The sequence below is a fragment of the Pleurodeles waltl genome, chromosome 3_1 (genome assembly GCF_031143425.1).
Source record: "Pleurodeles waltl isolate 20211129_DDA chromosome 3_1, aPleWal1.hap1.20221129, whole genome shotgun sequence".
Classification (NCBI taxonomy): Eukaryota; Metazoa; Chordata; class Amphibia; order Caudata; family Salamandridae; genus Pleurodeles; species Pleurodeles waltl.
This window is the reverse complement of record NC_090440.1, coordinates 291,791,441-291,818,982: the sequence shown is the minus strand read 5'-3', so window position 1 is coordinate 291,818,982 and position 27,542 is coordinate 291,791,441. Positions and strand designations below refer to the sequence as shown.

Below are 27,542 nucleotides of genomic sequence, written 5' to 3'. Positions count from 1 at the left end.
AACAATGTGGATGTAGTACTGCTGATACAGCTGATGAATGCCTTGGCACCCTGTTCTCAATGATCAACATAGAGGTAGGGCAAGATGTCAGCAGCCCTGGTCCTCGTTGGCCATCAACACTCTCTGGACCAACAAAGCCCAGAATAAGTCACAGCTGGACAGGCGTTCTCTTTTCAATTGAAAGCAGGGCACCAGGCAACTTCTCAGGCCTCCTAATTCTCTTTTACCCTCAAACACAGAGGGAAAAGGAGGGACAGTTTAGCTGATAGCTGTCCCAGCACACTGTTCAGTATATTGAATTTGCTATTGGGAGATGTTGTTAATTGCTCCGATATTCTTTATCAGGCACTGTTCAGTATATTGAATTTGCTATTGGGAGATGTTGTTAATTGCTCCGATATTCTTTATCAGGCATCACGTGTGACAGACATCTCAGAGTCACCTAACCAGCTCCTGGCAAAAAAAGGGGCAAAAAAGCTGAAAATTGCCCTGGCACCCTATTTGAGTTAGCAAACATGCCATATTTTCAGTGAGTCTTGCCTCAAAATTTAAAAGACCTGCTACTCTATAAAAATAATGAAATTCCACCAAAAGACAAAAGCTTTACTATTACCACCAAAAACTCTTAAATAGCTAAAGTTGAGAGGAAGTTAAGGTAAACGGATGTAGTGATAATGGCTACTTACAGAGTTTGTGAACAGGGCAGGAGAACATCTGTGAAATGCAATGTACCCTCCTAACTCATTTTGTGAGACTGAAAGATCGCCATTACACCTCAGAACTGTTCTACATGTGTTCAGATGAATGGGACACCTACTAGCTGCGTCCAGAGTGGCAACTAAACTACACTACCTTTGGGCGAGGCAAGGTATTTAATTAAAAAAAAAACTAAACCTTTGTCCTTGGGCCCTTATGCAAGATAGTGATGCTAAAAGCTACCAAGAGGGGTATAGCTGAAGTCATAGCGACAGGTGCGTATATAAATCTTCCCACACTTCAGCATTAGGATTGTCAGCGGGCTCTGGCAACAACTCCCTTCCTGCCCTAAGCATGTGCTGGGAGTGTTCTGTTGCTCCTGAGCAGCATCTTGCTGCCACGGTGCAATGGATGAACTTAGTCCCCCCAACCTTGAGCAAGGCTAAAGGCTATGTGTAAATTTTACTCCTCCATAGCCTTTAGCCCAGGCAAAGGATGGAAGAAATAAAAACCTACCCCCTGTCTTCGGGCATAGTGCAGTGGGGGGCAGTAAAAAATGCTAAACAGGGATATTTGTAGCTCCCCTCGTTTCACTGAGGCCAGACAGGGAAGAGTTCAAGGTATATCACTGGCCTGTTAAGCAGGTCAGGGAGAGATATACTTATGAGATTGGGCCACAACCTACCGACATATGCCTAAATGAATAAGGCAGAATCCAGTCTCCTGCTGTGTTTCATCCTTTTCTTTGTATTCCTTCCTCACCCGCACACTATGTTTGCAGACATGGAGAGAGTAAGGGAGTGAGGATTTACTGTGCATGAACTTCTTTTTCTGTTTGTTGTTTGGGACAAATATCGCAAGTCAAAAATAAAAAAATGCCTTACATCTTATGTTTTTTACTTATCTTTACCTTTCTTTACGTTCTTTAAAAGTGAGAGAGCGTAGTTTAAATATTACATATTGGATGTGAAATACTTATATCTAACAATGCTGCATACAAAAATGATCATAAAAATTATTTGTTTAAATGTATTCTTAACATACTTATAAGTGTGAAGTTATTATTGTACACATATACTAATGTCGACTGTAAGAAATAATTGCTTGCATTTACGTTAACACCTACGATGATTGCATTTGTATTAGAACCCATAGGCCTTAAGTTAGCGTGAGTCGAAGACTTAGCCGTGTAGCTCTCATATTAAAGCATATTTTTCTGTTTTCCAGTGTGCTGACTCGTAAAGGGCCATGACCCAGCAGTTGTTCTCTTCTTCACTTTATGTAACAATGCTAATTTTTCTCAGCCGCATGCTAGCTGCTTCTGTATAAGTTTTATAGGTTTTGCAACAATATTTGAAACATTCAAGGACAGTCAACCATGGAAAAGAGAACTTTTGACCTGAAGAACCAGACAGAGAATGAAGTAACCCCCGGATGTGCCACCTACAAAAACGTCAATTATGAAGACCAATCAAAGTGTTATAAATTATCGTGGGGTGACAATTTGGATTACCTAATGTATAATTGGTAGGCTAAAGATAGTGGGGAATATCGATTATCCAATAGAATTTTTGGGGAAGGTATTGCGAAAAAGGGATAAAAACTCATGACACAGAAGACTCGAGAGAATTAGGTAGGGAATGATATTGATTGCATCCAGAAACTCTGTCACTCTGTTTGGTGACTTGAGACTTAGACAAATATCCTCATCCATAGACTGCCCTTACACTTCTCCTCCTTATGAGGGAAGTGTCCCCTGTCCCTTAGACTAAGCAGACTGATGGCGATCTAACTGATGCTCTGAAAACGAAGACTGATCCTGTATGCTGACTCATTCCGAGGAGGGTAATTATGACAATTGCTATTGTAATTTGTCTATTTGCTTTTCCTTTCTAGGTACCAACTGCTGTATTTTTGGATAGAGACCCTAGTTAGATGTTTCTAAATTGGTGTTCTAAATTGTTTTGCATGAAGTCCAACATGCTGATGCTAATTGGTGGTTAGATTAAGGTGTTCACTTTGACTGACGCAAACAGACGTGACTGACATGGTGCTTTGCTGAATTGAGACGTATATGATATTCTATGTACTCTGATCTGTGTTTATCTTACATTGGTGCTTTTATGTTCGTGATCTTTGCGTTGTCAAAATCTTATTACAGTTGCCATATCGTAACTATGCTCCTTTGCTTCTTGGTTTTGAGATTGATACTCTTACTATTAGATTGTAATCAATAGGGAATAAAATTCACAAAACTTCAATAAAGGTGTGGTTATTCATGACTGAAAAGTCATGGTTGCGCCGACAGTTTAATCAATGTCTTTATCTAAAGTAAAGTATATTGTGGTGATATATGTTGATAACATCATTGATATATTGCTTGACATATTGATCAGTTATCTCGTTCTACGGTGTCTCACCACTGGGTCAAAAGATTCATCGGCCTAAAACGAGTCCTAATGTGTATAAATTGACATAAAGCGACGCGTTAACAAAAGTAATCATGGTTGCCAATGCCTATGCTCTCAGAATATCTGAAACTATTGCAATGGCTCCCAGTAGACAAAATAAACCAATTCAAATCAGCGTGCATCATTCACAAAATTCTTTAGAGCTGTTGGCTAGGATTCCTTTTCCAGAAATTCAAAAAGCATATAAAAATAGAAAAGGAGACTCTTCCAGGTCAAAGGTTCTAAGCTTTAGAATGCTTTTCCCATATCACAATGAGGCGAACCCAAGCCTCCTTAAATTTAGAAAAAAATCTCAAAACGTGGTTCTTCAACCAAAAATGTATTTAGCCCTCGGGATCTTCGCTACAGTTGGCATGCTCGCAGCTTGAGTTCTGAACTCTCTTTTTCCCAAACCCGTGAAGAGGACACTTATTAGGGATGCAAATCATCGTCGAGTAGTGAAACCTCTGTACTCGGCCCTCTATTTCAACTACAATATAAAATAAACAAAAATAAAAGGCCGGAGACAGAACAGTGATGCGCTAACAGACTCATGTAGGTTATGTAGAGTATTGATGGGGACACATCAGGTGTTTAATCAAATGCGACACACTATATATGTCATTGTGTGGTGTGCAACGAACTGTTGTTCCTTTGAAAAGAATATTACAGAAAACCTTTTTTTTTAAATGCAAAAACCATGGTCAGCTCTCTGTCTTTAGGTGGAGAGCTTTTTCTTTTCATAATGCATCTGAGCACCAGCACAACTCCAAATGTAGCCACCTCAAACGTTTTCTTCTACATATATGGTCTATAAAACTTACTTAATATAAAACTCTAAATAATAACAGGAGTGATCATCAAAACAATATATTTCATCAATACGCTCACACCTACTTAGTGGTCTCAAGAACATTTTACAAAAGAAAGAAACCTGATGAAGAAAATAATAGCACAGGTTTTCTCGCGACTGAGGTGCGCAAGCGCAGTATTTGGCCAGTCCCCAGCTTTCCAACAAACATCAAGCCAGTGAAAACTTGCAGCGTGTGCTTTCTGCAAACTACATCATTGCCTCCCACGTGGGCCATGGTCAGTTAACAATTTCGAACTAAAAAAATCAAACTAGATCAGTGGCTCTTTACGTGTGGTCCGGAGACCCCTGTGGGTCCATAAAGCCTACCCAACGGGTTGGTACAAGCTAGATAATATTAACATATTAATAAAGTTTACATAACTAATGAAGTAAGATGTGCAGTTGAACATTTTGAAAAATTCTGTAAAGGTGAAGGAATTTGACATTTTAAGCGTTCAGGTTTCTGTCCTACAGCATGTCGGAGCTAGTTTACCTGTCTTAGAAAAGTATCCCTGTCCACAACAACATAATGGCTTATTGAATCCAGAGGTGTTTGTGCAATCTGGAGGTCAGAGTTAAAAATGCCAGTCTATCCTCTCAGCTTTTCATCCTCCCGAAGCCAATAAAATGAGCAGTATCATAAGTACCACACGATATTATAGTATTTTAGACTTAAGTAAAAAATGCCTTATAAGCAGCCAGCAATAAACACAGGCCAAAGGTTCCAGAAATAAAGCACTTTTAGATGTATCTGTCTGGTCACTTCCCTGCTTAAGCTCTTCCGCTTCTGCCGCGCACAGACGGATGGAAATAACGACGGGGCCTAACGTTCACAGAAAAGACCTTCTGCCTAAGCAAAGGAAATGCCCTTTTCCTGGTTGCATGCACCATTAGTTACAAAGGCTTCATGAACACAGTTCACACATTACTAAAGGAAACATAATACTCACAGCCCACACTACTTAGCAGTCTGCAACTGTGGTATTCCTGTGAGTGACCTCGCGAGCATCTTCATCCCGTTCAGGAGACAAATTGCGCAACAATTGTCAAAATGGTTTTAAAGCCAGGTTCCTTATGAAGGGTCTGCCCCCTCCCCTGCTAGCGCTGGCATGGCTCGCACAGACTCACGGGAAATGTAGTCTCTCCGCCTGCATATCACAGAAGGTGGACCGCACTGCCAGCAGCTGAATAAAAAGTGAAACTATCATCTGAACAGAATGAGGGCGTGGAGCCTCTGAATGATACGGCGGCTGAGACTGCGCTCGCACTCGGTGACTTTATAAGGTGGTGTAACGTGCCTGGCTTTTCGCAGGATCAATGCATCTATAAACACTTCCCCCGGAGTGCGGAAAGAGCTCCCTCCTTCTAACCGCAGCGAGGAGGGTGCAAGCCCCGGCCGCTTCTCAGCGCACGCACTTCCTCGTCGGAGCGGCAACAGCAAACTTTGGGTTACGAGCTGGGGGGAAGGCGGCGTTGTTAAAGTATCGGGAGAGCACATAGTTGGCAGAGTGTTGGATTTGTTCTGATCCTAGGTGGGAAGCGTTTTGGTGTGCGAGCGGCCGGAGAGGTGCTTTTATCTCGTCGGTGGGTGCAGGGCAGTGCCTGGCAGTGATGGTGAGGCTGTGTGTATGGGAGAGGCGCTCATAGTATAACTGCAATGAGTTGATAGTTACAATTTGCTCTGAACGTGGCGTTCTGTTATTCATACCTTCAATCATGCTTGAGGAAGATATTTACCTGGATGGCCTGCGTTACAAGTAGGCCAGCTGGATGGGCTGGGTTGGTGGGTGACTGAAAATATAGGCAGCTAGACAGCAGCAATAACCTAGCCAGACGGGCACCGGGGTGCTCTATGCGCCTACACCAGTAAAGGGAGGAAATCAGAGAAGATCCAGGAATTGAGATGAGAACTTGCTCAAAGCAGATATGCTGTCAAATGAGAAAAATAATGTCAAGTAGACACGAATGGAAGTTGGTGACTGACCAGAGTACATGCTACCTTTTAAAAAAAACAGGGATACAGCCCAATGCTGTAAAATACCTCTTGAGAAAGGAAAGGCGCAGTTTTGGCAACCAGAAAAAAACTACACAATCTTTAAAAGACTCAAATTCCACCTACTTTTGCTAGGCCAATGGAGGACAATATTTTAATAAGATATCTGAACATAAAGCCCCTCTCATGCTTCTGAAGGCTCTCAAAGGCAGATGTACACCAATCAGGCAAGCCCTAGTCGGGTCGTGGCTTACACCCTAGTTAGACCAGCATTATGCAGATGCAACAATAAGAGACAAAGCGCTTACTAAGGTTTCTGCCCTGACAGCGCAAAAATGAATCGACCTCTCAGTGTTACGCTTCTGTCCTTAACCATCCATGCAAGTCCAGTACTTTTCTTAGATCGCAGAGAGGCTTAAGTCCTTCTAGTTTATATGACACGGAATGGGAACAATACCCTTGACATTGGGCTAATCTAGGTCTGCACTGATGTCATTGTGACTTGCAGAAGCTAATGCTATGGGTAACCAGAGTTCATCTCTAGTTGGGTTGCCACTCAGGCCATATTTTACTGACTTGGCCAGTGTTTTCCTCTCAAGGGACCCAATTACAAGTCAGTCTGAAAAATCTGACCTCTGTGCTACCTTCTGTTTGCACAGGAGTTGGAATTATGAACTCTAAGGACTTTATGGCACTGAGTAGATCCCAAGTGTGGCAAAGTCCAACCACCATGTTAAATTTCAGCAGGTCAAACCAGTTGAATTTTACCAGAGTACAAATGTCTGGTGAATACCTGGTCGTGTGGATTTTGGTGTGTAGCATATTGAAATCAGCAAGCTATACCCTATTTTTAAGGGCTAAACTCATAACAGGTGATAATTACACAAATCTGGACATCTCCTGCATCCCATTTTTACAAACATTTCTGATATGGATCCAGGAGATCCATTTCCAATATATTGGTCACACAATTATATTGTGCCATTTCACTTGCACAGAACGGGAAACAAAGCAAATGTATTTCAAGTGCTTAGGCTTAGCCGGTTCTGGTTAAAACTGGGCAGTGATTTGGGAAAGCTCTCGCAAATTTCACCCCCAAAATCAAAGGGGAAATTGCAGAACGGTATGCTAGGTTCGAGGACTGGTTGAATAATTCCCTGGACAACCTCATTCATATGAGATTTCAGAAGGCTAGTCACCCTGGGGGGTCGTGCCCCATGGTTCCCTTTGCAGATAGTGGAGTTAGGGAAAGAATCAAAAAAATTGGAATGGATGTGGAGGAAATATTATGATGACCCTAGCAAGTTAAGTTATAAGAAAATAGTGAAAAAATATCACTATGCGATAAGAGAAGCTAGAGTTAGCCATTTTACCTAAAAAATTTATGGTACAGTAAAATCCTCAAAAGAGTTATTTAAGATGGTGAACTTTTTTATGAAACAGGCCGGGAGTCAGTCGGGTCCCCCTCCCTCTAATGCCCGCTGCACTATGTTTGCTAACTATTTCTTAGGAAAAGTTAATAACATCCTTGACTCATTGCCCGGTGATACCGACCTTATTAAGCTCCCGCATGTGCCTCCTGTAGGCAGTATGGCTAGGGATAAATTGATGGTATCTCCAGAAATTAGCAAGATGTTACTGAAGAGATTTTAAAATGTATTACATTAGGTTCACTGCTAGATCCAGCGCCCCCTGAAATAGGAAAGGAGAAAAAGCAAACTTGTCAATTTTAACAGAGGTTTTTAACTGCTCATTGGAGAGCAGATGTGTTCCTCCAGCCTGGAAACACACAATTGTGAAACCTCCTGCTAAAAAAAACTCTGCAGAACCATTACGAGTTGGAACTTATAGGCCAATCTTCTTACTTCAAAGGGCCAGCATAGCCCTTGAGAAGTTTGTATATAAACATCTTTCATAATTCCGAGAGAGACATGGAATTCTTCATACAATACAAACAGGTCTTAGACCTGGAAGCAGTAAGGAAACTGCTTTACTAGCAGTTACGGAAGAACTAAAAAAAAATCTTGACCAAAGTGTTCAGCAGCACTCATTTTACTAGACTTAAGCGCAGTCTTCAATACTATTTCCCATCCCGTTTTAATTCAGAGGCTGGAGGCGGTTGGAATTTCTGGGATTGCACTCAAAAGGCTCACCCCTTTCTCAATAATAGAAATTTTCAAGTCTATGAAGAGTCTCTCTGTTTAGTCACTTATTTTCTAAAAGTTGTGGGGTCCCACAAGTTTAATCATTAAGCCCTTTTTTATTTAATTTGTACGTTCTCTCTCTCACTGAGATTCTATGGCCTCATGGCTTCTCAATCGTATTGTATGCAGATGATACGCAGATCATCATCTCCCTCAGTGGCTCTGCTAAAAATGACAAACCATCAGTGGGTCACTTCGGCCTTGGCATCTCTGCATGGTTACCAGAGTATAAGAGAATTCAGTTTAATACCCTTTGTCTAACCCATCATGCAATGCATATGAAGGGCCTGCAGCTGATTCAGCAATTGTTGAGTCCCTATAGCCCTAACGCCCAAGGCGATCATTGCAATCTACTGATCAAAGGCTGTTCTCTGTCCCCAGGATTAAGAAAGCACTTTGACTTCTTAACCCCCCAAACTCTGGAACGCCCTTCCGCATGAGCTGAGAAAGAACAAGGCACCATTAAGTTTTAGTAAAAAACACATGAAGACCTTTCTATTTAATTAGTTTCTCTCGATGTGCATTGGACTTTGCAACCAATGTGTCTCTAGTGCTGTGAGGCCCGTTGGGTAGGTATGTGCTTTAGAAATTTCCTAGAATAGAATAGAATTATGGCACACAAATGCCATCAGGTGCGATATTTATCACCAATGCTCCGGGCTGCTTGTAATCAAGGCTTTGGGCATTAAAAGATTTGGCAAAGGTCCTGATTATTACTCGCAAGGAAGATTCTGACCCCAGCACAAAGTGCTGCACACAGGTTCAGAATGAATGGTGCGGAACTTACTTAAACAAGTAAACACCATGAGCAGTCGAGTCCACCCTCTTCCAATTTTCTCCTGATATATATCGGCAAGTAAAACTGCAAATGTATATTGGTGGAAAATTACCAGCAAATACCAGGACTTGCAGAGTTTGGAGCAGAAAGCACCAAACTCCACATGGTATTCCCCTTTTGAATGGCAAAACATTTACTAGGTGCTATTAGCCTTACCCATTAAATTCAGAACCCCAGAATATCGCTTTTTCACTGGTGCAAGACATGACATATCCTTCTCCGGGGCACTTGTAATGAAGGACTAAATCAGCAAAAGCTACTATTTTTCCTTTTTAAATTAATACTTACAATAGCAAATACAATAATAAGTTACATAAAACATATGTTAGAGCTGTTTAAACTATTCACAAAAGAATATTAAAGAAAACAGAGGCCATCTTGCCAAGTAAAGAAATAATACTGAGAATTAAACACAAATTATTTTTCCAGTGTGAATTCCTGCCTCCCACAGAATCTGAAATCATTAACAAATTACCAGGATTTGACGCTGACAAAGGTGACAACCCTATTTATGAACTGGCCCTGTTAATAGGGAGCTACCTGGCAGAAAATTGTACTTTATTTTAATGTTTAAGGGCATTGAAACTTTCTTGCTGAAGAAATTGATGAGGATAAATGTAAGCAGATACTTTGTTTAAAAATATGTAAATCTAGGATGGGTATCTGTAGAACCGACAGAACTTGTCAAACAACCATGCAGAATGCTTTGGTGTAGTCATGCTTTTGTCCTTCTGCATGCTACATCTCTCTGTAATTCTTATTTTAGCTTTTGCGTTCAAGATTACAGAAATATTAGCAAACTCTAAATAAAATGCCAGTCAGAACCTCCTCACTGAGGGACTGCTGTGATGAGAGACCACACCGAGGGGTTGAGTTACTTGGACTTGGGAAAATACTTTAAGACTCCAGAGTATACTAAGGCCCCTATTATGAGCTGAGCAGAGCGATACCCCTGGGTTGGATACCACTGATCTCTATTACAAGTGGTCCGGTGTCCCCACACCTGGATCTTTCTGTGATTTTTATAATTTCATATGAAATAATTGTGTATACAAACCCTTGATTTTGGGGGTGAGCAAAAAGACTTTTCTATTCCACTAGGGATGATACCCGTTTCTTTCCCAATTTTGGTGCCCATTGAGACTCCGAATATTTTCTGATATTTATATACTCTTTGTAACTCTGCATTTAGAGCTTTCAAGGCAATGGCTCTGCACTGCTTATGTTTGAATTGTGTAATAAAACCCTTTTAACTTTTCATTGATCTAGAACTCAGTTATTGAGGAGATCAATTCAATCTCCAATTTATGAATGAATTATAATTTCTGATTTTGACATTTGGGATTCACCTTAACATGGGGTCAGTGCCTCAATGAAACTGAAGTTTAACACCGCCTCCAATCCAGTTAATTGTGGAAAATCTGATTAAAGTAAATTTGGGAATGTCTCAATTTTGGGGTATCCTTTTGCTCGCACAGTCTCACCACCAAGGTGCAAATAAAATGGGTTGTACTCAAAACACTGTGTGTAGCTTTACTGCCCATAAAAGTCTACTATTCTGTTAAAGTGCCTGTAAGGGTAGTCATGAACAAAGCTTCTTGAACAGAAAAACATACCAGGTCAGTCAGAATAAAAGAAATACTGAGAATTAAGATGTCTCATGGCTTCTTCAGCAGTAACATTTGACTCTATTGCACCCACATTCCAAGAAACAAGGACCCTATCCCAATGAAGTCACTGGTGCAGTCTAGTGTTATAGTGAAGTATGATGAGGCATCCAGTCACCAGTTTCCAGTTGTGACACAGTCCAAGTCACAGAAGTCCTTGAACTGCTTTACAAACAACTGATTCCTACTCACACAGTTACTCACCCATTTATCTTATGCTCTGTGACTCAACTCACTTTCACTCATCACTTTATTTCACCTACTCAAACTTTAACACAGTCAAATTCAATTTCTCACTCACTATTGGTCACTCTTTCATTCACTGTTGCTCATCCCTTCAGCATTTATGACTTCCATATTAAAACCCTGACACTTTCGTGCTTACTTTATGACATACTCTATATAATTTAATCTATTTTACTTATTTTCAAAAGCATTTACTGACTCCTTCTTACCCCATCTCAGCTATCACTACCTCACTCATGTGCCCTCATTTACTCACACCCACTCATTGTACAAATGATGAGAATTGAGCTTTGGGGCATAGCAGACCAGAGAGAGGTCTGTTCTCCAGAGGCATTGAGGAATCAGGCACACTCTAGTTGAGTGGGCAAGATCGGGCTACATTCTTTAAAGGATGTAGCCCAAAGGTTATATAGGTGGCTATTTTGGGGCTGGCACCACCAATTTATGGTAGGTGCACACGGTGGCAGTTCCATAATCTAAGAAAGCGATTTTCCTTCCTCCCCACCTCTTCACTATAGGCCTAGAGCATTGGTTTTCAAATATTTTAATGCTGCGCTCCCCTAGTGAGAAAAAAAATCATTAGGGGTCCCCGCTGAATTTTTCACAATTATTCTATTAAATTGGCAATGTTTAAATGTGTCTACCTTTATTTAAACTTTGTAGTTAAGTTCTGTTAATGTTTTAAAAATGCAATCAAATACATGATGCCAAACATACTCTTCTGGTCAGGCAGGCTACTAACTTGTAAAAGTATCACAGTGTGCTTATTGAAACTGTGTTTGTGTGAGGGTGGAGTGTGTTTGAAGAGTATTTGGAGTCCCTTCCCTTTTGACACATACTCTCAACTTGGATAATGACAAAACATGTTGGTGATGACCCATTACAGAGCGGTTTGGTGCTGCTCATGTTTTTCAGTAAAACAAAGCCCTGTTATTAGCATAATACTTCTTTTGGACAGAGCCTGGTGACCCCCAGTTTGAAGATCTTTGGTCTAGAGGGTTTAAGGTGCAAAGGTTATTTTGCCAAGGGCTGTGTTTTGTTGAAGACAAGTGCACAGGAGGGGAGATAATTGTATTGGTTGTTGCTTTGAGACAGGTGCCATGGGGGCAGTTGGCCCACAAGTTTGCAGTACTTTATTAAGTTTATGGTTATTGACATAGGCATAACAGGCTGTAAGGGAAAGTGGATAGGCCCACACCGGAAGTGAAAGGAAATTAAAGGTTACGTCACACAAAGATTACGTTTATTAGGTGTTAATAGATTCACTGTTAAGCAGGAGGGGAAGCTTTAAGTGATGCAATGACACTGTGCAGTAGATCATGACATAAGAGTTTTTATGGTGAGGTATGCAGGGGGCGGGTGGGACTTAAGGCTGGAGGGGTAAGAAGTGTAGGTGATTAACCGCTTCTGTGCCTTGGACGAGGTGACCTAGAGAAACCTCTAGGCGCCAGGGCAAATTTTGTTTTTTGTTTTTTTAGAGATGTGGAGCGACCCATCAGGCAAGGGTCGCTCACCTGGGGGGCAAATTGTATTTAGACCATTTCTGCCCCCCTTGGGGGCAGATTGGGCGATTTTAGGTCAATCTGCCCCCAAGGGGGCAGAAACCTCTAGGCGCCAGGGCAATTTTTTTTTTTGTGTTTATTTTTTTGTTTGTTTGTTTTTTTAGAGCTGGGGAGCGACCCATCAGGCAAGGTTCGCTCCCCTGGGGGGCAAATTGTATTTAGACCATTGGTTGATTTTAGGTCAATCTGCCCCCAAGGGGATTTGTTTTTTGGCGCCAATGTCACGCAGGGGGAGCGACCCTGTAGGCAAGTGTCGCTCCCGGAGCGGGGGGGGGGGGTTGGGGGGGCAAATTTATTTAGGGCCATTTCGGCCCCCCCTGGGGGCAGATCGGCCTATTATTAGGCTGATCTGCCCCCAGGGGGGGGCAGAAACCTCTAGACGCCAGTGCAAATTTTTTGTTTTTTGTTTTTTTTGTTTGTTTGTTTTTTTAGAGATGGGGAGCGACCCATCAGGCAAGGGTCGCTCCCCTGGGGGGGCAAATTGTATTTAGACCATTTCTGCCCCCTTGGGGGCAGATTGTTCGATTTTAGGTCAATCTGCCCCCAAGGGGGCAGAAACCACTAGGCACCGGGGATTTGTTTTTTGGCGCCAATGTCACGCAGGGGGAGCGACCCCGTAGGCAAGGGTCGCTCCCGGGCAGGGGGGGTTGGGGGGGGGTGGGTGGGGGGGTCAAATTTATTTTAGGGCATTTCTGCCTCCCCCCCCCGGGCCGGCTGAGCTAGAGGCCAAACTCCACAGGTAGGCACTTTGCAAAAAACACCTCTGTTTTCTGTGAAAAAATATGTTGTGTCCACGTTGTGTTTTGGGCCATTTCCTTTCATGGGCGCTAGGCCTACCCACAGAAGTGAGGTACCATTTTTATCGAGAGACTTAGGGGAACGCTGGGTGGAAGGAAATTTGTGGCTCCTCTCAGATTCCAGAACTTTCTGTCACCGAAATGAGAGGAAAAAGTGTTTTTTTGGCCAAATTTTGATGTTTGCAAAGGATTCTGGGTAACATAACCTGGTCAGAGCCCCGCAAGTCACCCCATCTTGGATTCCCCTGGGTTTCTAGTTTTCAGAAATGCACAGATTTGGTAGGTTTCCCTAGGTGCCGGCTGAGCTAGAGGCCAAAATCTACAGGTAGGCAATTCGCAAAAATCACCTCTATTTTCTTTCAAAAAATTGGATGTGTCCACGTTGCGTTTTGGGGCGTTTCCTGTTGCGGGCGCTAGGCCTACCCACACAAGTGAGGTATCATTTTTATCGGGAGACTTGGGGGAACGCTGGGTGGAAGGAAATTTGTGGCTCCTCTCAGATTCCAGAACTTTCTGCCACAGAAATGTGAGGAACATGTGTTTTTTTAGCCAAATTTTGAGGTTTGCAAAGGATTCTGGGTAACAGAACCTGGTCCGAGCCCCACAAGTCACCCCATCTTGGATTCCCCTAGGTCTCTAGTTTTCAGAAATGCACAGGTGTGGTAGGTTTGCCTAGGTGCCGGCTGAGCTAGAGGCCAAAATCTACAGGTAGGCACTTCGCAAAAAACACCTCTGTTTTCTTTCAAAAAATTGGATGTGTCCACGTTGCGCTTTGGGGCGTTTCCTGTCGCGGGCCCTAGGCCTACCCACACAAGTGAGGTATCATTTTTATCGGGAGACTTGGGGGAACGCTGGGTGGAAGGAAATTCGTGGCTCCTCTCAGATTCCAGAACTTTCTGCCACAGAAATGTGAGGAACATGTGTTTTTTTAGCCAAATTTTGAGGTTTGCAAAGGATTTTGGGTAACAGAACCTGGTCCGAGCCCCACAAGTCACCGCATCTTGGATTCCCCTAGGTCTCTAGTTTTCAGAAATGCACAGGTTTAGTAGGTTTCCCTAGGTGCCGGCTGAGCTAGAGGCCAAAACCTACAGGTAGGCACTTTGCAAAAAACACCTCTGTTTTCTTTCAAAAAATTGAATGTGTCCACGTTGCGCTTTGGGGCGTTTCCTGTCGCGGGCGCTAGGCCTACCCACACAAGTGAGGTATCATTTTTATCGGGAGACTTGGGGGAACGCTGGGTGGAAGGAAATTCGTGGCTCCTCTCAGATTCCAGAACTTTCTGCCACAGAAATGTGAGGAACATGTGTTTTTTTAGCCAAATTTTGAGGTTTGCAAAGGATTCTGGGTAACAGAACCTGGTCCGAGCCCCACAAGTCACCCCATCTTGGATTCCCCTAGGTCTCTAGTTTTCAGAAATGCACAGGTTTGGTAGGTTTCCCTAGGTGCCGGCTGAGCTAGAGGCCAAAATCTACTGGTAGGCACTTTGCAAAAAACACCCCTGTTTTCTTTAAAAAAATTGGATGTGTCCACGTTGAGCTTTGGGGCGTTTACTGTTGCGGGCGCTAGGCCTACCCACACAAGTGAGGTATCATTTTTATCGGGAGACTTGGGGGAACGCTGGGTGGAAGGAAATTTGTGGCTCCTCTCGGGTTCCAGAACTTTCTGCCACAGAAATGTGAGGAACATGTGTTGTTTTAGCCAAATTTTGAGGTTTGCATAGGATTCTGGGTAACAGAACCTGGTCCGAGCCCCACAAGTCACCCCATCTTGGATTCCCCTAGGTCTCTAGTTTTCAGAAATGCACAGGTTTGGTAGGTTTCCCTAGGTGCCGGCTGAGCTAGAGGCCAAAATCGACAGGTAGGCACTTTGCAAAAAACACCCCTGTTTTCTTTCAAAAAATTGGATGTGTCCACGTTGCGCTTTGGGGCGTTTCCTGTCGCGGGCGCTAGGCCTACCCACACAAGTGAGGTATCATTTTTATCGGGAGACTTGGAGGAACATAGATTAGCGAAACAAGTGTTATTGCCCCTTGTCTTTCTCTACATTTTTTCCTTCCAAATATAGGAGAGTGTGTAAAAAAGACATCTATTTGAGAAATGCCCTGTAATTCACATGCTAGTATGGTCACCCCGGAATTCAGAGATGTGCAAATAACCACTGCTCCTCAACACCTTATCTTGTGCCTTTTTTGGAAAAACAAAGGTTTTCTTGATAGCTATTTTTTACTCTTTATATTTCAGCAAATGAATTGCTGTATACCCGGTATAGAATAAAAACGCACTGCAGGGTGCAGCTCATTTATTGGCTCTGGGTTCCTCGGGTTCTTGATGAACCTACAAGCCCTATATATCCCCGCAACCAGAGGAGGCCAGCAGATGTAACGGTATATTGCTTTCGATAATCTGACATTGCAGGGAAAAGTTACAGAGTAAAACGTAGAGAAAAATTGATGTTTTTTTCACCTCAATTTCAATATTTTTCTTTTTCAGTTGTTATTGTCTGTAGGAAACCCTTGTAGGATCTACACAAATGACCCCTTGCTGAATTCAGAATTTTGTCTACTTTTCAGAAATGTTTAGGTTTCTGGGATCCAGCATTGGTTTCATGCCCATTTCTGTCACTGACTGGAAGGAGGCTGAAAGCACAAAAAATTGCAAAAATGGGGTATGTCCCAGTAAAATTCAAAAATTGTGTTGAAAAATTGGGTTTTCTGATTCAAGTCTGCCTGTTCCTGAAAGCTGGGAAGCTGCTGAGTTTAGCACCGCAAACCCTTTGTTGATGCCATTTTCAGGGGAAAAACCACAAGCCTTCTTCTGCAGCCACTTTTTCCAATTTTTTTAAAAAAAACGAAATTTTCCCTGTATTTTGGCTAATTTCTTGGCCTCCTTCAGGGGAACCCACAAAGTCTGGGTACCTCTAGAATCCCTAGGATGTTGGAAAAAAAGCGTAAATTTGGCTTGGTTAGCTTATGTGGACAAAACGTTATGAGGGCCTAAGCGCGAACTGCCCCAAATAGGCAAAAAAAAGCCCTGGCACAGGAGGGGGAAAAGGCCTGGCAGCGAAGGGGTTAAATGTATAGTGAGGTTTTTAGTTCCGTAAGGCGGTATGCCTAGAATGCTGTGTGTGATGTGCACCTTTCAATAAAGTAGCCTTTTTCACACATATTAAGGTCTCAGTGGTCTGTAATGTACCCCATTTCAACCAAATAAACATGCAAATGTGGCTGAAAGGATAGGCTTTGTAATCCATTTAGCAATAATATGTAACTGAGCTAGCAATACTAATTACATGTTTACGCATCTGCATGCAGAACAGTCACTGTAGTGCTATGGGGAATGAGAGAAGATGGACATTATAGGTGTTGTAAGCAGACTCTTATAAAGCATGAGGCTAGTCAAACTTCCTCTAATTGCAGGTCGTGTGTAGTCTCTGGTTTCATCTTCGTTTTTGGCTTGGGGTAAATTAGAGTGCTAAGTCAGGTGCAATATTGGCCTCAGCAGTGGAAAAAACTGCAAGGTAGGCTGTGAGAGCATGTGAGTGCAAAAGAAATCCTGAGTGCCAGACAGTAGCACTTTAAGGATAAGGCGGAAGAGCCTTAGCTCGAACCGAAGAAATCATAGAGGATCTGGCAATAATAATAGTTTGCTTTCAGTTTATTCAATTGTCACTTATATCTACTGTCTTTCTTTTATCTGTCCAATCCCACTTCTTTCTTTTGAACTCAAATAAAGCTCTTGTACCGTAAACAAGAAGTTCCTTTCTAATCTACTAACCTAATGGCCCCCTCCATGTTGGAAAATCTTATCCTGCTCATGTGCACTAGCACGAGGAGCAGGATATGCTGAAGGGGTCACTGTTTAGCCTCCTTTTGTGGCAAGAGGAGAAATGTAGAACCGATAAGTGTTCTGCTTTATTTCAAAGTTAAAACACCCACAAGATCCGGGAAAAATGCACCATCCTGTTATGAAGATTTACCAGGTGCTGAGCCAAGAATCACAGTACAGACTAGCTTGAATGAATTAGTGTGACATCACTGAATCCAGGAAAGAGATTGCATCTTTTCATGTGGCTTTAGAAACCAGCAATAACATTGGAAGACGGCAATAAATGAGGTTTCCAGGAGCAGGGAAATACCAGCTCTGAACTGAGGGATGGGATGGAGTCCTCCCACACCCACCTGGATGAATAGGTTTTGGGACGGGGAACACAGGAGGGAGATACCATATCTGCAGTATGCATGCAGAGTCCCAATAGACAAAGTGGCTCACTCTCAAGAACGACAGGACTCTGTCCTCGTTGTTTTCTGCATCTAGACTAAAGTGAACAATAAACTAATACTTATTACTGATGTAATAAAAAGGAGGTCCTGAGCAAAGGTCAAGAAGCGAGCAGTGTAGGACAGTACATTTGTCTGCCGACTGCCAGGCACATAGAGGTGCTTCTGCAGCCATAAGGCAAAAACTGGCGAATTCCCAGCCTTGACCACAGGGGACTATCATGAGCAGGTCCCACCACATTTGTGACACACGAAGGTAGCCTGGGCGCTTTAGGCCTTATCTCTGTAGTGCACGTGGTTAACCAGGAATCAGACCGTTACCACACTGTCACATCTCGTCATAGGCTTGGGTGGGGGCAAGACCCTCACTAACTCTCCCCACCACCACTCTGTGACTAGTTAGGCACAGGTGAGCTGAAAAATCAAAAGGCTGAAATCTGAAGCAAGCGCAGTGGATCAGCATGATGTATGCAAAGATCAGGCCTCAGCTTCCAGTGTTCTGCTTCAGTAATCCAGGCATGGGGGACCTGTGTGCCCGCTGGGAGGTACTACCCAGCACAAGCACCTGAGGAGCTGAAGCGGCCTGTGCAGGCAGCTGAGGATAAGTCAAACTAGGAAAACCTCTCAAATGTTGTGTGAGTGTATGAGGTTAGAGTGTGTTTATGTATGTTTGAGAGGGAGCATGAGTGTGTGTGGATGAGTGGATGTGAATGAGTGAAAGTGAGCGAGTGTGAGTGAGTGATAGGGAGTGATGGAGAGTGATTGGGGTACAATGATTACCTGTGAGTGAAAATGAGTCATTCAGACAGCGTGAGACTGAGCGAGAGAGTGACAGTAAGAGTGGGTGCAAGTGAATGTGAGTGAGAGCAACAGTGAGTATGCATCCTGTGTAGTGATAGGGTGAGAATCAGTTTGAATATGAATGAATGAGTGAGAATGACTGACTGTAAGTGAGCGAGAATGAATGTGATCAGGAATGAGTGTGGTTGAGTGAATGTAAGTGTAAGTGAGGATGAGTGACTGGGAATCTGTCTCCCAGATGTCAGAGTCCATCTCACCCAAGGAACGAAGATAGACACCACTTGTGGATTCAAAATTGTCAACTTCACTAGAAGAAAAACACAAGGCTAAAAAGAAAAAAAACAGGCATGATGGCACAGCTTTTCTGACACATGAAGCCTTTGAACCAAAGAGCTTTGGACTATAGAATCTACCTTCTATGATAGATTCTCCATTTGGAAACCTCAAATCAATTCTATTCCCTTAAAATCTTCTAATGTTGATCTCAACTCAGCCCAAGCTTTATTAGCATCTCTGATTCTGACTGACGTTTTAAACATCAACATCTGGCCTTCTTAACAAGGTTCTACTTATTCCACATTATAGGTTCATTTTGAACCCATTCCCAACCTCTGCTGGACATCAATACTGGTTACCCTTTATGAATCTTTGTATGATGAAATCAATAGCATAACATAGGTCCTCGCAGCGCCCATTATGCGGGGGAAACGGGGACGAGCTCCAGGGGGCCGTCCCAGCACTGTGCCCTGGCCAGAGTGCTCCTGAATGAGTCAGAAGCCCCACTCATGTACCTTGCAGGAACCCCCTTAAGGTTTGTTACTCCACTGTATGAAATCCACACCCTGCCTTAGCTCTCTGTGGCACCACATTCTCTACTTGGAACATCTGTCAGATTCTACTCAACCACCAAGCTTCCAAAATACCTTAGTTTCAGTGTGCCTCTTTGTGAGAAGCATCACCATTGCAGCTATACCGTGTCAGTGATTTACTTCATACTAGACGGTAAGCCCCTCAGCGCTGCCATTTTAAAGAGGATCCTGGTCCTTTCAATACAAGACTGAGTGTTAGGGATATGTGCGTTCTGCAGGGTGCTTGCATGACAAATTCATTATGTCTGTGTTTTTTAATGTTTTTATGCTTTCCATTTCCGAGTCACTCTGTTTCTTTAACTTGAACAGGTCTAAAAAATGTGCTACTGATGCCTTAGATTCCAAAAGCTTTTTTTTAAACACTACACACAAAAAGCATTGGCATGGCCCATAGGTCTCGCCTTTGGGACCTTATAAGTGTTTATCCATGTAGTACATTATCCATTACATTAGCCATTAAAGACATTAAAGTTTGTGGTAACATAATGATGGGAGATATAAATAATATGCAGTCGAAAAAAAAGCCCTCAAATAAATGAATATGTAAGGCCATTAGTAATAATTGTTTTGTCATAAACTGATAGATACCTTGATTAATTGCCAGAAGGCATCAGAGCAGGTGTTAAGTATGTGCAGATTTGCTTCAGTGTTCTGTCAACCTCACACTCTATAGACGCCCCATCTCTCACCAATGACTTGCCTGTTGGACTTCCAAGCATTGCCAGAACATCTATAGCACACAGCAGCAGCCCGTGGAGCGCTTTGCAGAGCACTCAAGCAAGCACATCCCATGCCATTTGCAGCCTAGACCTAGAATATGAATAATGGACAGAGTTGGTTGTCCTTTCTATGTATCGGGGTCCCACTGTGGTTTTGTAAAGCAACTTGTCTTTATGTAGCACATTTTGTTGGCTTTGTAGTGCTGTGAATAAGAGGTATTACTGAAGTGAGGTAAATGGTGAGTGCCACGATGGAGAGAGTGGGTGTGCTGTACCGTGGACAGTTAATAGAGGTGCAATCACTGAAGGTTCAGCCACGTGCTGCGAAAAGTATAAAATGGCAGGTTCACGTTTAGGTATCTGTGACGTACACTGCAATAGCTAGGAGCGTTGAAGAGCATGAGTGTTGCATGAGCTTGCAGACGAGTGAGTGAAGATATCCATCTCCACATATCGCCCTTTACAGCAGTTTATAAATGATGTAATGATTTGGCATTTAAAGCAACTTTGGCATACTTGCATTATCTGATGCACCCAGGATCACATGGCATGGCAAAACTTGGCAGTGAGGATAAGAAGCCGTGTTTATTTATTTCACAGTTGACTAGTTATTGGGTCATATCTTTTTCACATCCTGGCTATTAAAGATTAAGCCTCTGTGAAATCCCCCACTAAGCTTGTGCCTTTTGTTTTCGGTCACCCATACTCATGGCCACAATGTTTGATAATCAGTTGGTTTACACTTTCGGTGTGTGTGCTTGGAAGCGTGGTTGGACAAAGAGGGGAAGCTACTCAAAATACACACAAGAGGCAAACTGGCCGGCTTGGAATGAAGAGGCTGACCGATTCAGAAGAACAGTATTTCCACTTGGCAAAACTGAAGCATGAAACCACTTCCCACAATAAGTCCAATGGCTGCAGTTATCCTAGCGTCCGAGAGCTGTGTTCACGCTGAGATTTATCTCCGTTCTCAGCTTCAAGCGTAGATTTAGTGCCTTTTTTAGCATAAAAATCCCAACATGGCAATCTAGAATACAATTCAAAGTACAATGTCTAATAACAGCATATTTCTAATTGAAAACAGCATAGTAAGATTCAATTCTTGAACACCAGAGCAGTGGGAAGGCTATGAGAAAATTTCTAGACAAAGTTTGACCAAAGAGGAAGGCACCTCCTGATCAGAGAGAGGATGCAACTCTTAACAATGCATACCATGCAGTGCCAAGGTTACACATGCACCCATGTGGTGGCTGCAGACAAATGTTTACGGGAAGTCCTAGGGTGCTTCACATGTGTGCGCCAGGCCATGAACCTAGACTCCAGATAGAGCCAAGTATTAAGGGGGCATGCCCGCGGTACAGATGAGGCACAGCGAGTCCCCTGGTTAAATTTTGTCAGCCTCCTCCTGCTTGTATCATCCGACGCCTGGCACTAGCAAGGGAACCACTGGTCCTAATGCAAACAGAGTTAATGTCCCTGCTCCCTTCCCGTGAACGATTTGGTATTAAAATAGAATAATAACTGGGAAGGATGGACCTCGGTGGAACTGCACCTGCTGCACGACGGATACATACACCCCTGATTTCTGTCATCATAGTTACCTAAAACTGTCCTAGCTAACCCCAGTGTACCAACTGCATCACAAGTTGCACCTGGGTGTCAAACTAAAATTAAACTATGGAGAGGGAGTACACAGGTGTCTGGGCAGAGTCATTACAGCTTCACGTGCGACATTCAGTGAGTTAAACAAAACACGTCAAAGCTGTGGATGCCATGGCAGGATCCAGCTGTTATGTAGGAGACACTGAAAGCGTGCACAGACGGGGTGGACAAAGTCATACACTGCGTGAGGTAAACAAAGCCGTTGTGCACACTTTACATGCTGTAATGAGACCTACCAGGCTCTGAAACCCTATGTTGCAGTAACTGCAAATAAACACAGACATTGCACAATGCACTGGACTCAGAAACCGCAGCGATCCTTTCTTTGGATAGCACCAATGGTGTCTGAGGGTAGCATACAACCGCTCTTATAAAGATCACACGCCACAGCACAGGGAGCACAGGGACTGAATCCGCCTTTGGGAGAGCACACACTGTAAACAAGCAGCACGTGCAGGCTGCTTTGGCTCTTGCAGCTTCACTGTAAGAGCGGCTCTGCCTGTCCTGAGTGTTAAAATGCATTCTGGCACTTGCAGTCCTGGGTTTTAGAAGATTATAAAACAAAACTACCATTGTCATAAATTAGATTAAAATAATAAGATTGTTTTAGTTATTCACCCTGGCACGGGACAGCTTCAGATCTGTGCTAGCACAGTAATGGCAGAGGGCGAAGAGGTGCAGCTGCACACCGGGGCCCTCGCTCACTTTAAATCAGGCATGCTCACTTCCTGTGGCCAGAGCCTGCTCATTCGCAGCGGCAATAAAAACATGTTTGCAGCGTGTTCTCGGCCAGATCTCAGTTTTTCTTTCCAGGTGGATTGCGACTTACAGGCGGGAGAGGCAGGGGTTGTGCCATGCTGGCACTGCAACTACCACACAAACTCAAGTATGATCCCCAGGTCACACCGTGCACGGTGTGTTTGTAAATAAATAATGTTGGTATCGGAGATCAGCAATCAAAGTAATCAGTGTGTTTCTCAAATAAAAAACATGTGGTTGAAAACATCAGCTGTGTGCATTCGCCTCAGAAAGCCAACAAAAGCAGCATTCCAAACACTCGAGCCGAGGCGATCTAAAAAAATAGTGTGCCTTGACGAACTCAAATGGCAAGAAGCGAAATAAGACATGTAGGGCCAGATGTATCAAAGGATTTTACCGATTCTGTGCCTATGGGAAAAAGCTTTCCTACATATGGCCCGTAGAAGGGCCAGTCGCCATAGGAGGGAACAACAATCCAAAAGGAGGGACAACTGACTGTGATTTACCAATGAAAAGTGAAGAATTTAGAAATGCACATGAACCAACCAATGACAAGCGATATGCATGCTGAAAGCCCACAGAGGAGATACAGCATGTCGACCACCCATACCAATGAAATATGAGGGCAGTGGTTGAAGTGGGGAAAGGGTAATAGATTAGAGAGAAAACAAACACACAGGACTCGACCACTTCGTCTTGCCACATGGCTGATCAATAAGGAATGCAGCATTTCATACGAGGCAAATAGATTTCTTAAATGTTTTGTCATAGACAGAACTAAACATAATGACAATTGCGAATGGATATAATTTAACTCTGTTGAACAAACTCGCTGTAGTTCATTATACAACTGGAAAATCTTGAAAGCTAAACATATAAAAACAATAGGCATCTAAAAAAAGAACACATATCTCTATATGCTCATAATAACTACCTGAAGTATTGTCGCTACAAACTCTCTTCTGGAGATGAATTATTGTTTGATATCCTTAACAGGGGGGTCATGAACTCCCTGCTTTAGCAGCTTCAGCGGGGGTGGAGTTCGTTATGGACCTATTCTGTCTGCAACTTCGCAAACAAAACCTTATCATTAGGGCTGGCATACAGCCTCAATACGCAAGCAGCCAAGAGTGAGGAAAAAAAACAACTGGGTAAATAGGAGAGGGAAAAAAGAAGGAATATTGGAAGGAATGGTAGAAAGAGGGAATATTGGAAGGGTTAAGAGAAGAAAGTATGGATGAATGAGTGGGTGAAAGGATGAGTGAATGATAGGTGGCTGGACAGGATGGCAGAGTAAAGGAATGGATGGATGAGTGAATGGATAGGTGTATGAGCAGGTGAAAGGATGGCAGAGTAATAGGCTGGATGGATGGGAGGATGGGCAGGTGAACAGACGGTAGAGTAAAGGAATAGATGAATAGTGGATGGACAGGTGAAAGGTTGGCAGATTGGATGGATGATTGGGTAGGTGGGGCTGAATTGATCGGTGGTTGGACAGGTGAAAGGATATCAGAGTAAAGGGATGGTTGGAGGAGAGGGTGAAAAGATGAATGACTAGATGGCAGAGTGGATGGGTGATGGTGGATGGATGTCAGGATGGCTGGATAGCAGAGTGGAAGGATGGAAGGAAGAGTTGACAAAAGGATGGATGGATGGTAGAATGAATGGATGGATGGCAGAGTGAATGGATGGATGGAAGGCAGATGTGGACTGATGCATGGCAGAATGAAGGAACTGATAGATTGATGGAATAGTGGATGGATAAATGGCAGACTAGATGCATGGTAGAATAGACATCACATTCTTAACTGAGACTTGGACCAACCCTACCTCCGGACCAGACATCCCCATCGCAATCCCGGATGGCTACAACATCATAAGGAAGGACCAGCCCTCCTGTCTGGACGGAGGACTGGCCATCGTACACAAGTCCACACTCCGTATCTTGGTCAACACAGAGGAACACTGCACCGCAATGGAACACCTTCACTTCCTGATCCACGCCACTCCCAACTCCTCCTTCCGCAGCACCCTTGTCTACAGAACACCCGGCCCCTGCCCAGCATTCATCGATGCCATTGTAGACATCACCACCCCCCACACCCTGGTGTCCACCGAATACCTCCTCCTTGGAGACCTGAATTTCCACCTCGAGGACTGCAACGACCGAAACACCACTTCCCTACTGGACAACCTCTCCACCCTCGGCCTCAGACAACTGATCACCGTGCACACACACACCGCAGGACACACACTAGACCCCATTTTCACCTCAAGGAACTGGATTACCATCAAGAACATCTCCACCCCGGATTGAACCGACCATCACTGCCTACACTTCTCCATCATCACACCCAACAGCCGCCTCCACGTCCCCAGCCTCCCCCTCCCACAGGAAATGGAAAAAAATCACCAACGAGCAACTCACCACGACCCTTGCAAATCATCGCCGCCTCCCACTGACAACGCCAACTCCGCAGCATGCAACCTCAAATCCTGGATCACCAAATGCGCCGACGTCTTAGCCCCCCTCTGATCAACTTCAGTCAAGCACATCCCAAAGAATGCCAGCTGTTTACCACTGAACTCCAGGAATCCAAGCGCCTCAGCAAACGCCTAGAGAAGAAATGGAGAAACAGCAAAACCAGCATAGACCTCACCTCCTTCAGATCCACTACCCACTGCCAACGCATCAAGGATTCAAAAAAAGTTGCACTCCGTGAATGCATCAACTCCTCCACGCACAAAATGAAAAAACTCTTCACGGTAATCAAGGAATTCACCAATCCTCCCTCTGAAGCCACCATCATCCCCCTGTCGCAAGACCTCTGTGACAAATTGGCCTCCTTTTTCCACCACAAGATTAAGGAGATTTACAACAGCTTGCTCCCGGAAAACCCACCCAGCATCAGAACCCTACGACCGACCCAGCCCCCCAGATCCCAACCCAACCCATCCACAGCTGATACACTCTCACTACAGACGAGATGGAAAGGATCATGAACAGCACCCACTCCGGAGCTCCCACAGACCCCTGTCCTCACCACATGGACAACAGAGCCAGCGTATCCACCGCCCGAGCTCCGCAAGATGCTGAACTGCTCTATCAACACAGCCACCTTCCCAGAAGACTGGAAACATGTTGAAGTACGCCCCCTCCTGAAGAAACCCATGGCCAACCCATCAGAGCTAAAGAACTTCCGGCCCATCTCACTACTATCCTACCCGGCCAAAGTACTGGAAAAAGCGATCAACTCACAGCTGCGACAATTCATCAAAGACAACAGCTCACTGGACACCTCTCAGTCTTGCTTCCGCAGCAAGCACAGCACGGAGACAGCTCTTCTTGCAGCCACCAATGACATCCGCACACTCCTTGACCACAGCCACACCGCAGAACTCATACTCCTCGACCTCTCAGCAGCCTTCGACACGGTCTCCCACAGCACCTTATGCACCGGACTCCACGATGCAGGAATCCATAGAAAAGCCTTGCAATGGATCCGCTTCTTCCTCTCTGGAAGAACACAGAGAGTAAGGCTCCCACCCTTCACATCCTAACCGACAGAAGTCAGCTGTGGAGTCCCTAAGGGTTCCTCCCTGAGCCGAACGCTCTTCAACATCTACATGGCCGCACTCGAGCCATCATCAAAGGCCATGAAATGAACATCGTGTCATACGTCAATGACACAACTCATTATATCCCTCACTGTAGACCCGACAAAGTTAAGATGGACTTTCACACAGGAATGGAAGCCGTCGCCGCCTGGATGAGAGAGTGCTGCCTCAAGCTCACCTCAGACAAGACCAAGCTTCTCATCTTTGGAAACCCCATTTCAGCCTGGGACGAATCCTGGTGGCCCACATCGCTCAGCGCCCATCTTCTCTGACTGACCACGACCGCAACCGAGGAATCATCACCGACTCTTCCCTAACAATGACCCGACAGGTAAATGCAGGCACCGCTTCCTGCTGCCACACCCTCTGCCAACTCCACAAAATCTTCAAATGGATCCTGGTCAACTGCCGCAAGACAGTCATCCACGCCTTAATCACAAGCAAGCTCGACCACAGCAAGGCAGTCTACGCCAGCACCACAACTAAAAACATCAGGAAACTGCAACTCATCCAAACCTCCCCCACCAGGAACATATCTCCCAACCCCTTAGGACCCTCCATTGGCTCCCAGTGGAGAAGGGAATCATCTTCAAACTACTCACTCACACCTACAAGGTCATTCACAACATCGGACCAGCCTACCAGAGCCATCGCATCTCCTTCCATAATCCCACCATACGCTTCAGCTCAGCAGGCACTAGCCACCATCCCACGCATACGGAAAACCACCTCTGGAGGAAGATCTTTCACCTACCTCGCAGCTAAGAGCTGGAACAACCTGCCCATGCACCTCATACAAAGCCCATCACTCACTATCTTCAGGAAGAATCTGAAGACTTGGCTCTTCGGATGAGGCCAGATCCTCCCCCAGCACCTTTAGACCCTCATGGATGAGTAGTTGCGCTTTACAAAAACTGATTGATTGATTGATGGTTGTCTGAGTGGATATATGGCAGAGTGGCAGAGTGGAAGGATGGATGGCAGAATAAATGGAGGGTAGAGTGAATGTACGGCAGGGTGGATGGGTGGCAGAAAGAATGGATGGATGGCAGATTGAAAGGATGGATGGATGGGGTGGGCGGACGGACAGATGGATGGATGGTTGACCGGATGGAAGGATGGCAGAGTAGACAGGTGGCTGATTTAATGGATAGATGGAGGAGTGGATGGGTGGATGGATGACAGAGTGGATTTATGGATGGCAGAGTGGATTTATTGATGGACGCAGAGTTGAGGGGTTGATGGATGAATGATAAAATGAATGGATGGATAGGAGGGTATATGGGAGGACAGATGGCAGAGTGAATGGGTGCATGCTTGGCAGGCTGGATAGATTGATGGAAGAGTGAATTGATGGATGGCAGAGCGGATGAGTAGATGGATGGACTGATGGATGGATAGATGGCAGAATGGATGGATGGAAGGCAAAGTGTAGGGATGGATGAATGGATGGCAGAGTGTCCAGCTAGATGGATCGCAGAGTGGATGGATGATGGATAGCTAAGTAGATGGATGATGGATAGCTGAGTGGA

At 44.2% G+C, this 27,542-nt stretch overlaps 1 protein-coding gene across 3 annotated transcripts in view; it reads right to left on the bottom strand.

Moving 5' to 3' along the window:
• RAB27A (RAB27A, member RAS oncogene family) overlaps positions 1 to 27,542 on the bottom strand; it is a 520,171-nt gene that overhangs the window by 353,911 nt on the left and 138,718 nt on the right. The window contains exon 1 of one of the 3 annotated variants that reach the window (XM_069222440.1): positions 4,950 to 5,094. The exons of the other annotated variants lie outside the window; for them this stretch is intronic. The gene's annotated coding sequence lies outside the window, so the exon portion shown is untranslated. Of the gene's footprint in view, positions 1 to 4,949; positions 5,095 to 27,542 lie in introns of those variants that run through there. 3 annotated transcript variants of the gene reach the window in all.